General features: G+C 40.9%; 1 long non-coding RNA gene across 1 annotated transcript; it reads left to right on the top strand.

Moving 5' to 3' along the window:
• Positions 1-700: 700 nt before the first annotated feature.
• LOC100935972 (uncharacterized) lies at positions 701-8,796 on the top strand. The gene is made up of 2 exons (XR_008525885.2): positions 701-996; positions 8,369-8,796. It is a non-coding gene; the product is annotated as an uncharacterized LOC100935972 (long non-coding RNA).
• Positions 8,797-12,130: the final 3,334 nt, after the last annotated feature.

The following is a 12,130-nucleotide window of genomic DNA, read 5'->3' as shown; positions in this document are numbered from 1 at the left end:
GCATAATGGTCTTAGTAAGCCTGGCCATCATCTGAGTTAAACAGCCTAGCATATTAGGAAGAAGCTGGACTAGAATTTGGAACAACCCTGGTGCAAATCCCAGCTCTGCTACTAACAAGTGATGTGCTGTTAAGCAAGTGCCCTAACTCTTCTGGATCTCAGTTTCTTATCGCAAAATGGATTTAAAGTCTCAGCCATATGTCACAAAATTTTTGTGAGGATTCAATGAAATACGATATTGTAGATGGTGGCTTTTAAAAAAAAATTACTCATTTGGGTAAGTGCCTCTGTTTCCTTATATTCATAGATATTGATGGATAATATTAATGAATTATACAGAATTCTAAACATGAGAGGATTTCTCTTAAAGTTATGGTTGGGTAATTGCAGTATTTTATCATCGCTGTCTTCTTGTGGTCAACCATATAAAAATCCTAGAGTTAATAGTAAGTAACAAATGAACAAGGTGTTTTCCAAGTGCATTCAGAGTTTAATGATCTTTAAACCCAAATTGGTGGAGATGAAGTAATTTATGCTCAGACCTTATGAGACAGTTTGTCTGATTGCTGATAGTGATGAATCACTGAGGGAAAGACCCACATTTCTGTGCTGCTGGAGGCTTTTACTTAACTCCTGCGTCAGCTGAGCAGCATACAAGCTCACTGGCAAAGTGACCTCTGGCTGGAAACCCAGCATGAAGGGACTTCTCATCTCGGGGCTTGCCCTCAGCTATTTGAAAATGTTTTATGAGACTCTATGACCAGTGTGTGTTGACGGAGGGATGTGCTCTTTCTGAGGTGCAATCCATCCTGCATCCAATAATCTGTCTGTAATTTTTTGAAATAGAACATGTTTAGCTCTTTCCTTATCCTTTGTGGAAAATCTGCCCAGTGCTTTTGGAGCCATGGTGTCATGTAGAGGAAATGTCTCTCTCCTGCCTCGTAAATCATTTTTCCGCTTATTTTCTTCCTCTTTCCCAAATCGGATTTTTTTAAGGTGAGTGAAGATAATGAGAAAAAGAGAACTTAATGAAAAGGAAACCATGGATACCAGTTTATGATAATACTAGCCTTATTTTTTTAAAAAGGAAAACAATGAAGTTGAGGCAAATTGGATAATAAAAAAATAAGATATATTATCTAAATAGTAATGTCTATGCATTCTCTCCAGATTAGATACTTAAGCCATGTATTTAATTTGTTGAGTATTTCGTGGTTATTGCTCTGTTTATAAAAATGATTGTTGGCTTAAACTCTCATTCAGAGGAGAAACCCAGGGGACATTGTAATACATATGTATTAGTCTTAAAATAGTGTTTAAACATTAGAGCTGATAGTTCTCAGCAGGGCTCTGGTGTTACAACCAAGGGTTAAGCCATAACAGAATTAAAAATATGCCTTACATAAGAAATTTTTTCTCAGGGGCTTATATTTTGAATCTGTTTTCAATGAGCAGAGAAGGGAGATGCTGAGAAATGCATTTTCGACTGGGAGAAGTGAAGGAGACACATGGAAGGAGACAGGAGATTATTTTCTTTAAAAAAATAAATCACAAAAAAAACCCCATTAGTAATTTGAGATTGGGCACTATGAGTACCATTGCTTTTGAGACTCTGCCAATAGAAATTTTTCTAAACTAGTTTTTTAAGTGACAAAAATTATATATATTTATCATGTGTAACGTTGTTTTGAAATATGCATACATTGTGGAATGGCTAAATCGAGCTAATTAACACATGCATTACCTCACGTGTGTGTGTGTGTATGTGGTGAGAACACTTAGAATCTACTCTCCTAATTTTCAGTAACACAACCTATTGTTATTGACTATAGTCATCAGTTGCACAATAGGTCTCTTGAACATTTCTCCTATCTAACTGAAATTTTGTATCCTCTGACCAACATCTCTTTGTAAAAATTCAACAGGAATTTTTGGTCAGAGATCCTTGGGAAATCGACCAGGCTCCTCCCTGTCCCACATTTCTCTTTTATAGTAAGTGCTGCCTGCCAGAGAATCGTTGAAGCCCTTCCTCCTCCTAGAATTGGAAAGCCATTCTGGAGAAAGAGGCAGGATCTAAGGAAGAACTTGGTCTTGCTCAAGGCAGTGCCGAGTGGGAACCTGAGTTATATCTTATTCTCGGTGCCTCTCTTGCCTCATCCTTGTCCTAGCCCTGAGAGGTAACTAGTGTTGTTGGAGAGCTCTGAGATTTAGGCAAAACAGCGATTCAATTTGGACATCTCCCAGGCCCATGCGTGGCTGGGAGCTCACACTGGCTCAGGTGCGGCAGCAACTCCAGTAAAGAGAAAGTACTAGTTCTGTGCCTCAACCTCAACTGTGCAAAGTGACACTTTACCCCTATGACTAACATGCTCATAAAACACCCAAAATGCACCTGCAACTGATTAGATCTCCCAGAGTTAGCCCAGGCTGATCCACCTGCCTGCTCAAGCAGCTGAGAATCTGTTTTCAAAACTGTGTGGTTTGACTCTCTCTCAAGAGGCTTACAGATGGCTGGCTTGCTTTTCAAATAGATTTTCTGTGGTCAATTCTCTCTAATTCTGACCATCTATCTCCACTCTCCAGGTCCTGAGATCCACCCTTCTGTTCTGTTTGGTGATCAGGCAATGACTCCTGACCTTTTGCTCCTGTGATCAGAATGCCCAGATACTAGATCACAGCTGGGCTGTGTCTTCTGCATCAGAGGAAATGAGATTGTTCTTATAAAAATTTTAGAACCTAGGTGTCTTGACTGCTTGGATTTGGCATATTTAGATAAGGCTGTTTCCCATCCTCCCCAGGCATGGCTCCTTCCTCTCCACTCCCCAAAGCACCTCGATTATTTACTGCTTTCTCTGGCCATATCCACAGCGCAGGGTTTACACATTTTGTCCTCATGAGATTATGGGCTCCATGAGTCCAGGGACAGTATCTTATTAGGCATTGGCCTCTGCAGCACTTAATCCAGTGCCTGGGACTTCAGAAGAAATTTGTAAGTGAATGAATGAGTGAATATTGAATGTGTAACTATCAAAGGGAATTCATGGGAACTTTTGTTTCTCATTGGACTGGAAAGTATTCTTCTTAGTGCTCAAGCATCTCTTTTGCTGGCCATTGAAACTGCCTTAGGAAGACATTGTGATAACTGAGGCATAGCCAGAGGAACAGATCCAGAGAAGAGACACTGCCATGAGTTAAACCTAGGTACTTGTTTAGACAACAAAGGGTAACACCAGAGTTAGTAATAAGGTAGACTAGACAGACTACCTTATTACAAAAGCATAAAATGAAGACATAATTGTTAGTTGTGAGCATGTTGCTTTAGAATATAAGTGAAAATGTTGGCAAATTGTATTTATGTTGGATAAGATCCTCAGACTATTATCCCAAATATATTGTCAAATTTTCATGACTCAATATAGCATATCCGTGGGGTTGACTCAGGAGTATCATGATGTGATAGAAAGATTCTTACCTCAATATGTGCCTCCACCACTATCTTGTGGGTGGTTTTTGAATGAAGCATTTAAGTGCTCTGGGCTTAATTTTTGTTACAGAAAACAAACAGAATAGGCGAAGTGGTGCCTCGGCCTTTCAAAGTGCTGAGATTACAGGTGCAAGCCACTGCACCAGGCCAAAATATTAATATTAGTTAGAAATTAATTAGATGCTCTATATCACAACGATGTTCTCATCACGATTTGCTGAAAAACAGTTTGTTAGGGCTGATAGGAGGGGACTACTTCTCTCTCCAGCTGTGAGAACCCCAGAAGCCTTTATTTACAACCCTGGAGGGAAAAGTGATAAGCCCATCACAAGGAGGAAGTAGGGAAGAGAGCTGGAGGGGGAAAGCAGTCATTCATATTTGATTTCTTCCACGTAATTGTTCCTCTACCATGACCCATAGAGCCAGGAGGAAGTGTGGAGGAGACAGAGATGAGTTACCAATGTATTTGAACAAACTGAAATGCATGGTTCCCTGTCTTTTCTGTCTCCCGTTATTAACCCAGTGTTCCCAGTTGTGCAACAGTGTGACCTTACATCAGACAGAAAAAAGAGGGAGTTTGGCAATAATGTGAGAAAAGCTTCTGATGAAAACATAATTCCTTTTGCTTTATAGAAACATATAAATTATGTACAAAAGTTATTTATGCTCTAACCTGAGCATTCAGTTCCATTGATACGCAGTATATGCTAGCAACGTCTGCTAAAAAATCAGATTTTTCAGGCTTTCTAAGCTTGTTTAATAATGAGGAAGATGGTAAGGCTTGGCTTTTCCCTGTAAGAATGCTGAAACAGGTTCTGATAAAAAACAAACCAACACAAATCAAACAACTTCCTCTTTCCTCTGTGTTTCTCCTCTTCCACAGCTTTGGATTCTTCCAGAATACTTGTTACCTCAGATTAGGGTGGGATGCCTTTGAGATAGCCCCACACAGGGGAAACTAAGCTTTTGATGGTTTTACATAGCAGGGCCTGTGCTAGCTGTTTGCATGCATGATCTCATGATTGCCGTGCAAACATTTATATGCGATGAAGTGTCCTTGATTGGAGCCATACTCTTATCTTCTTGTCTATCTCTCCCTAATTATAATGTGTCATGGGAATTTTGCAACTTATTCAGAATTTTTTTCACAGGGAACCTGGGTTCTGCATATACTCTTTGTGGATAAATTCTCCCTGAAATCCCAGAAAGTCCAAAATTGAATTGCCTGGTATATGTTTGCCTTGGCATATGATCTGTGAACAAACTGGTTTTATCTGGTGTGTTGTTCAGAGTGTCAATGAGAGTGTATAGTAGGTGGCAGATGTAGGAAGAAGGCAATTTGATGAATGACAGCTATAAAATGAAACAAGGAAGGAACATCACTACATTTGTGTTCAACTTACTTCTGCCATTTGAGGGGCCCTAGGTTGGAAGTGACAACAAACTGATAGGGTCAAAGAAATGGATTGCTAAGTTTAGAAGTGTCAGCCGGGTGCGGTGGCTCATGCCTGTAATCCAAGCACTTTGGGAGGCCAAGGCGGGCGGATCATGAGGTCAGGAGATCGAGACCATCCTGGCTAACACGGTGAAACCCCGTCTCTACTAAAAATACAAAAAATTAGCCGGGCGGGGTGACGGACGCCTGTAGTCCCAGCTACTCAGGAGGCTGAGGCAGGAGAATGGCATGATCCTGGGAGGCAGAGTTTCCAGCAAGCCGAGATCACGCCACTGCAGTCCAGCCTGGGTGACAGAGCAAAACTCCATCTCAAAAAAAAAAAAAAAGTGTCAAGGTTGACTAGAGTTCTTTCTGAATAAAAAAAGCTTTACCACACCATCAGCATTGACTGGAAGTGGAAAAGAGACAGAACTGGACAAGTGCCCAGAGAAAAATGGATTTTGTACATACTTTACAAGCTAACATAGACCATTCCTTGCAAAACCCCTCCTTTGAGAAAAATCACACATGCTCCTCCATCCCCCTGATTTGATTTATTTGTATTGTCTAACAATTTCTCTTTCTTCCTTTCTTGCTCGCTTGCTTGCTTGCTTGCTTCCGTTCTTTTTCTTCTTTTTCTTTCTTTTCTTTTCTTTCTTTTTTTTTTTTTTGACTGGGTCTCACTCTGTCGCCCAGGCTGGAATGCAGTGGTGTGGTCTTGGCTCACTGCAACTTCCGCCTCCTGGGTTCAAGCAATTCTCCTGCCTCAGCCTCCAGAGTAGCTGGGACTACAGGCGCGTACCACCAAGCCCGGCTAATTTTTGTATTTTTAGTAGAGACAGGGTTTCACCATCTTGGCCAGGCTGGTCTCGAACTCCTGACATCAGGTGATCTGCCCGCCTTGGACTCCCAAAGTGCTGGGATTACAGGTGTGAACCACCGTGCCCAGCCTTGTTTAACAATTTCATGATGCGTGTTATTTCTTATTACAATGTGTTCCCCGCCCCTTTATTTCTCTTGCAGAGTTCAATATGAAGAATTGAAAAGAAATGTGATATCTCAACTTTTCTTTAAGTCTCAATCCTAATGACGTGTTTTTTGTTTTGTTTTTTTTTTAAAGCTATGAAAACAAAAAGTACCAAGTCTGTGCCAGGTTCTTTTTCATTTTGTTTTGTGTCTGTGTGTGTGTGTATGTGTATGTGTGTGTCATAATAATGAGTGACTTCATATGAGCTTCCAGATTCACTGGTTCTGGCAGAAAGATATTTGTACAGCTCTTTCACAAGCTCTCTCCTGATTAGCCGAGGTAGGGCATCCAAGCTACAGTTGTGGAAAAACAACATTAGCTGAAATAGACATAACACCAACAATTTTTTATTAGCGTTGTTGCTTTCACCAAATGCTTGTTCAGCTCTTAGTTATCTTTCAAAACCTGCTCAGGCATTGCCTTCTCAAGGAGCCTTTTTTAGCCACACTTCTTACTCCCTCTCCTCCCCTAATGCCTAATTTTTCTTGTACTGTTTCTAGACTTTGCGCATTTCTACACTGAAACCGTCCTCCGCATTCTGTTTATGTTTCTACCTCTCCTACTAGTATGTGAATATCTAGAGAGAATAGATGTGATTTTGCTGGTAGCCCTCCACCTAACAATGAATGGCAAAGAGTAGAAGCCAAATAAGTGGACTTTTACTGGACCTGACTGCAGTCATTTTTATAGAGTGTACCAGCAGCTCCAGAAGCATACTGTCCTCTTGGTGCAGGATATCTGCCATTGATGTTTTATTTATTTTCTGACTCAGAAAGTTTCTTCAAAGCCAGTTCTGATCTATTGTGAAATATCCTTCTTGTGAGCCACTTCCCATTCCATCCCTTAACACAGATATACACATGGCCTAGGCAGAGTGTTTCTTTGTGGGTTCTAGGCAGTGATGGGAAATGAAAATACTACATTGCATGAATTCTAAAACCAAAATTTTTTTCTACTGCTTCTTGAATTGAAATTAGGGAGTATTTCATTATCAATGACATCTTATAATTATGATTAGCAGTGGTTTTTTTCTTTTTGAACAGTACCTGAAATAATGTGTCTTATCATTGAAGGTATCTTAAGTACTTATAAAATAAATCTTACTGGTAGCCAGCACAGCCCTGCCAGGTTATATGTAAATTCGGGATATGTTCCAAGTGCTACATTAAAAATAAACCAAAACAGAAACAGACTTTGTAGAATAGAGTGAAAGAGTGAGCCTTGAAGGATCAGAGGGCAAGGTTCATGTGCTATTCATTGTTCTGTCCCTGGCCTCTGATCTGCTAGGCACATGGCACATATTTGTCACTTAAAACACAAAAATAATTGCCAACAGTCTTTGAGTCCTTACTATGCAGAGGTCACTGTGTTTTAAGTATTTTTCATATGTGAGCTCATTTAATTCTCAGGACGACTCTTTGAGTGGGTTCAATTATGATTCCATTTTTCAGATGCATAAAATCCAGCTGAGGATAGATAGATGACTTGCTCTGAGTCCCATAGGTAGCAAGTAAGTGGCAGAGCCTTGCTGGATCCCAGGGCCATTTGACTTTAAAGACAATGTTCCTATGTTCTGTGCAGCACTTTCTCCCTAATGAATATTTATTTTAAATAAGTGTTATTTCTACTGATTTTGATGGCTATTTGCTTGGGTCCCCCACCCCCCATTTCCGTTAGTCATTAAATGCTTATCTGAGATTAATATTTAGATAAATATTGCTAATTTTTAATAAACAGTTCATTGGAAAATATTTTCTTTATTTAATGTTATAGGCAAAATCCTATCAAAAATAAAACTCCTAGCCAGGCACGGTGGCCCATGCCCGTAATCCCAGCATTTTGGGAGGCCAAAGCGGGAGGAGTGCTTGACTGCAAGAGTTCAAGACCAGCCTGGGAAACATAGCAAGACTCCGTCTCTACAAAAAAATAAAAAATTAGCCAGGTTTGGTTGCACACACCTGTAGTCCCAGCTACTTGAGAGGCTGAGGCAGGAGGAGTGCTTAAGCCCAGGAGGTTGAGGTTGCAATGAGCCCTGACCACACCATTGCACTCCAACCTGCGTGTCAGAGCGAGATCCTATCTCAAAACAAAACAAAACAAAACAAAAAACTCTTAAAAAAACCATTTGTGATTATGATGGTGTTGTATTTCATAGAAGAGATGTTGCTGAGATAAAATTTTTTGTAAGTAGGAAAAAATGCAATCCCTATTTTGGAGAATTGTCACCCTTGCGTTCCCTGTGAGAAAATAAATGAAGTTCAATGGGCTTTATTAACCTCCTCTATTGGGGCTGAGATGTGTTTTTTTTTCCCAACACCAAAAACCTCAGGCATAATCTTAAGAAGTCACTGATGAAATTGAACTTCAGATACAAAAGATTCTGTTAGACCAGTTCACTTTTTTCTCTTTTCATTCATTGCAGAGGGTCAGACCTAGAGGTGGTAGAGTGAACGCCGCGCCAGGCAATGGAAGAAGCACTGGCCTAGACCAAGCTTGAGCGTGCACCACCGTCACCTGGAGGGCTTGCTCCAACACGGATGGCTGGACCCACCCCCAGAATTTCAGATTTATTAGGTATGTACTGGGCCCTGAGAATGTTTATTTAAAACAAATTCCTGGATGCTACTGGTTCAGTTGCCACACTCTGAGACCCACTGGCCTTCAGCTTAGAAGATGTGGGTTTGACTCCTGGATTCCACAGTTTATTAGCTGTGACTTAGAGAATTTAAATTACTTACCTGAGTCTTGGTTTCTTATTTGCAAACTGAACTGTGAACTATCTGTTCTACCCATTTTATAAGACTTTTGTAAGGATAAAATACAAGAATACATATGCAAATTATTGAAAAACCTGTCATTGTTGTTATTACTAGTATTATTGTGAAAGAAGCTGTAGATTTATGTCAGCCCCAGACAGGAGTTGACAGAAACTTTGAGTTGCACAAGGCCTGCTGGAGCACTTCAGAGAATTCCAAATGAATCTTGATTGCATCATGGAATGTACAGCACTGGGGCCCTGGGGACCAGCATGGAACGTGAGTGAAGACAAGATAGGTTCTATTATCCTCCAGAACTGCAGACGTGTGTTCAAATCCTGACTCCACGGGGCTTGACTCTGTATCCCATCTGGAAAAATGGAAATAAAAGCGCCTACCTTACTGGTTTATTGTGAGGACTATTTGAGATAATGTATTTAAAGAACTAGCACAGTGCATGGCACATAGTGGGCACTCACTAAATATTAGCTCTTAATATAGTTATGAAAACTAAACCCAATGGGGAGAAAATGCAAGGCCATCTTGGTAATACAACTGTATGTAGCATGAGGTAGCCAGCTCTCTGAGCCCAAAAGACCATATTCCAGGGCCAGGCACGGTAGCTCACGCCTGTAATCCCAACACTTTGGGAGGCTGAGCTGGGTGGATGACTTCAGGCCAGGAGTTCGAGACTAGCCTGGCCAACATGGCAAAACCCCCATCTTTACTAAAAATGCAAAAATTAGCTGGGTATGGTGGCACACACCTGTGGTCCCAGCTACTCAGGAGGCTGAGGCATGATAATTGCTGGAACCTGGGAGGTGAAGGTTGCAGTAAGCTGAGATTGTGCCACTGCACTCTAGCCTGGGTGACAGAGCAAGAAAAAAAAAGACCATATTCCAGTGCTGCTGCTCTGAGAGAGCAGCTGGACTCACTGACCTCTCACGTTGCTTCCAAATGAGATTCTAATGTCAGCACGAAGCAAACGCATCTAGTCAGTTGCCAGCAACCAGGGCTGTTTTCCCCAGACTTCCCTTATGACTGACAGCTACACCATTCATTTCTTTGCTATGACCTACCTTGTAATTATGAAGCAACACTTTCTGGAATTCCCTAGCAGGCAGAGCACTAACAATAGAAAAATTGAAATTAAATGGAAATCAGTCCACAGAGCTCTTCATTTTCCCTTGGATTATGTGACAGTAGAATCAAGCCTAAACTAGACAATGCATGACAACACAATGAGCTCTGCACTAACAAACGCCAGATAAGCTCCGGCAGTCTGCTTTCGGTGGGTGGAAGTTCCAGGCTTGCAAAACCCTGTAGATAATAGAAGCAACAACTGGAGCACAATTGCTGACCCAGTTGCCAAATCTGATGCCATGTCATGGGGCTGGAATGCAGCTCAATGCCATGCTGGACAGACTTTTCTCTTATACTACATGCTGATCAGAAGTTATTCACCCGGGCTGCATGTCTTCTTGCACATTACATGAACTAACACTTTGCCCATTCATCTTGACAGCACAAGAGATACAGATGGGCAGGGTGTCCTTAAACATGCATGCCTGTTCCTGTGATAGCAAGTGATTGACTCAACAAAAATGGAAGAGAATTTGCTCAACTTTGATCTTTCTCTTCTTCACTGGGTTTATGCAGGCTAGGTGGGTCACAGGACAGGTGAGGAAATGTGAAGGTGAGGCATTTCAATGTTATCTGATAGCACCAGTTGCCTCTCTTTACATTCCTTGCTAGCAAATACGAAAAATGCAATACCCTGTATGAATATGCCTAATATGTCATTTTCCCCTAAGAAGGGAGAAGTGAGACTCTGACTATTATTATTAATTTTTCCAATGGAAATCCTCACTATGATTGCAGGATAATGCATCATCCATTTTGTAGACAACTTATTTTTTTCTGGTTTGATGTAAACTTTTGACTTTCTGCCCTTCTCTGCCCAGTTACTTCTAATTCTGAAGACTTTTTTCTCATATTCTTTCATGGTTTCAGTCTCTGCAGCACTGATATCCTTTCCATGTAATTCACTGCCAGATTTCCTGGTGACTTCAGATTCGTAATCTTCTGATGTCTTCCATTTGGATGAGCTCTGTCTCAGCCACTCCCCAGGAGGCCACACCTTATGCTTGGTCACAACTCAGATCGACTCCACTTTCAGGACGGCACATTTGGAAATCCCTTCCTTTTCTGCCTCCCTCCCTCCCTCTTTCTGCTTTGCCTTTCATCTTAATTGAGACCTCTACTGAATTACTTTTATCTGGTCACCTACTCTGACAATGCATTTGGTTTCATTCTTCTGCATCAGTCTGAACTCACTGGTCCATCATTCAGTTCAGGATCACCTACAATCCTCTTCTGTGATGTCTCTCAAATCTGTCTTTCCTTCCATTCCTGCAGGTGCTCTCTAAGACACTTGCAAGGATCTCCCACCCAGTCTCCTTATGTTCCAATCTGCTCTACTCTAATCTATATTAGTTACTCCTTCTAGGAGGATCATCCTGCTTTTAAAACGCCAAGAAAGCTTTTCCAACTGTTATCCTCCAAACCCCTTCTACTTCTCCCTCCAAGTCTCGCTCCAGCTCTTTCCCCTCCTTTGAAATGCTCTTTCTCATCTCTGCCTGAAAAATACCATCTGTTCTTTCTAAAGACCATTTCCAATAACATCTCCAGATTCCTCAAACTTTACTTGACCCCTTCTTGGTGTTATATGTCCATGCTGGCTATAGTGGTTTATATATTTGTTTTATCTTCTCTGCAGTGTGATCAGTGGAAGGTTCATGAGCTCTGGATTTAGAGAGAGATCCGGTTTAAGTTATCAGTATTTACCAGTTGTGTGATCTCAGGCAAGTCACTCCATTTCGCAAAGACTAAATTTCCCCATCTGTATAAAGGGATGATGCTATCTATCTCATGGGATTGTTAGGATTAAATGAGATAAAATGACTGCCATATGAAAGCCACTCAATAAATATCGCTTCTTCTCTTTTTCTCCATTCCGTGCATCCTTGAGGTATGAGATTATTTCTACTCATTTTGTTTCCTTGGAAGGCCAACATTGTTTGGTGCCTAGTAGGCTATTAATAAATAATTACTGTATTCATGTATTCATATCATGTGTCTTTGCTTTCCTGTTAAAAGTTAGAGCTCCAGAGACAATGTATTTTTCATTTGCAGTTCATTTCCTGCTTAATTTTGGCAAGTTTAAAGCAGAATATTCTTCATATATTGAGCAGATAGTTAACAGGTAAATCTGGTGTCAACAATTCTGTCTTGTCTATTGAGAAAGACTGGCGGCTATGTGGTCTGTGCCTGGCTTGGATATAAGGAGATGATTTTTTAGTGTGTGTGACAAAAACTCAGTCATAATAGTGATATTTGGGAAGCTCCCTTTTCAGCTTATTGATTCA

Source organism: Pongo abelii, chromosome 5, assembly GCF_028885655.2.
Source record: "Pongo abelii isolate AG06213 chromosome 5, NHGRI_mPonAbe1-v2.0_pri, whole genome shotgun sequence".
Classification (NCBI taxonomy): domain Eukaryota; kingdom Metazoa; phylum Chordata; class Mammalia; order Primates; family Hominidae; genus Pongo; species Pongo abelii.
Note: the sequence above shows the minus strand (reverse complement) of the source record. Positions and strands in the feature narration are given on the sequence as shown.